Genomic DNA, 1,707 nt, shown 5'->3' with positions numbered 1-1,707 from the left:
AACTAGTGCTCTTGCGGTACTCAAAAATCGTCTTCCTAAAATAATTGGAAGTTCTTCATCCTCCTTCATGTCGAGAACCAAAAAATCAACCGGAAAAACAAATTTCCCCACTTTAACTAGTAAGTCTTCAATTATTCCTCGTGGGTATGTGGTTGAGTGATCCGCCATCCGAATGGTCATCCTTGTGTCTGGAGCTTTGGTAATCCGAGCTTTTGGTAGAAATAGTATGGCATGAGATTAATGTTTGCCCCCAAATCAGCTAAAGAATTAATAGAAGTTGAATTTCCAAATTCACAAGGTAATGTGAGTTGACATGGATCTCCCATCTTTATTGGTAATCCTTTGATAATCGCGGCTGAGCACAACTCATTAAGAACTATCATTAAGGCCTTTTCCAACTCCTTTCTATTACTCATTACATCCTTTGCAAACTTGGGAAGTTTCTCCATTGATTTGAGGAATGGGGTGTTGATCGAAAGTGAAAGCACTTATTCCATAAATTTTCTTTCTTCGGGCTCCATAGAATGTTTGATTGCTCGGGATGGGAATGGTAATGGTGGCTGAAACGAATTAAGAGGAGAGAAATCTTCTTCAGCTTTGGACCACGACGTGATGAAGCATGAGAGAGCAATTCACTTTTTGATCTTTTGGCCTCGGGCTTCTCTTCTTCCACACACGACTTGGGCTGACTTGTAGCTGCTTCATGGGTCATTATTAGCTCAGAATGAACCTCTTCTTCGGTGTAGATCACCATGACATGAGGTTGTGACTTTGGGTCTTGGTTTTTGGGTGGTAACCTTTGATTGACAATTGTGGTCAATTGCCCAAGTTGAGTCTCTATGTTTTCTATGGAAGCTTGATGATTTCTCACATTGGCATCAGTAGCATCATGCCTCTTTTCAGATGCTTCCATAAATCTATGAAGTACCGACTCGAAATCCATCTTCTTTTCGGGTGGTGGTTGCTCTTTTGGATAGAAACCTCTTCCGGTTTTTCTATACTTTTCATATTTCTTTTTCTTGTACTCTTCATATGGTAACCACTCCTTCTTATAGCATGACTGGATTGATCTAACTTTCTCATTCGCTTATCCATAGAATCTAGATTAGCTATGATTGTAGCCAAGTTCTCATTCCATCCATCTCCTTTTCCTCTTGTAACATCATCTCGTAGATTGTGGTACTCTCTTGAGTGCTTTGCAAATTCGTTAATTAATTCTTTTATAGTTGTCAGATCCTTCTTAGTCATGGGCCCTTGTGAGTCAAGAAGTTGTCTAGTAGTTATAATCACTCCATCATAGAAGACGGAATCTTCTTGTTGAATATTCAAATCATGTTGAGGGAAACTTCTTAGCAAGTCCTTGTATCTCTCCCAAGCTTCATACAATGACTTTCCCACCTCTTTTTGAAAGTTAGTAATCTTATTTTTAAGCTTTGAGATCTTCGAGGGTGGGCTAAATTGCTCAATGAAAGCATCACGAAGAGTAGCGGATGTAGCGATGGATCCGGGTGTAAGAAATTTCAACCACGCCTTTGCTTTACCGGTAAATGTGACCGGAAGCATCCTTAGTAAAATGGATTCTGTTGGCACATTAGGGACATGAAAGCAGTTGGCAATGTCTTTGACCTCATCAATGTGCTTGAAAGCATCTTCATATTCTTTCCTGGCGAAAGATATGTCATTGAGCATGGATAGAATGTGTCCTTT

The 1,707-nt window shown here is 39.8% G+C and overlaps 1 non-coding gene across 1 annotated transcript; it reads left to right on the top strand.

Annotated features, from left to right (window-relative positions):
- Positions 1 to 1,327: 1,327 nt before the first annotated feature.
- On the top strand, positions 1,328 to 1,434 carry LOC145123041 (small nucleolar RNA R71). Its single transcript, XR_013714921.1, has one exon. It is a non-coding gene; the product is annotated as a small nucleolar RNA R71 (small nucleolar RNA).
- The last annotated feature ends 273 nt before the right edge of the window (positions 1,435 to 1,707 follow it).

The sequence above is a fragment of the Lactuca virosa genome, chromosome 6 (genome assembly GCF_052849685.1).
Source record: "Lactuca virosa cultivar CGN04683 chromosome 6, Lactuca_virosa_CGN04683_v6, whole genome shotgun sequence".
Taxonomy (NCBI): Eukaryota; Viridiplantae; Streptophyta; class Magnoliopsida; order Asterales; family Asteraceae; genus Lactuca; species Lactuca virosa.
This window is presented reverse-complemented; position numbering and strand designations above follow the sequence as displayed.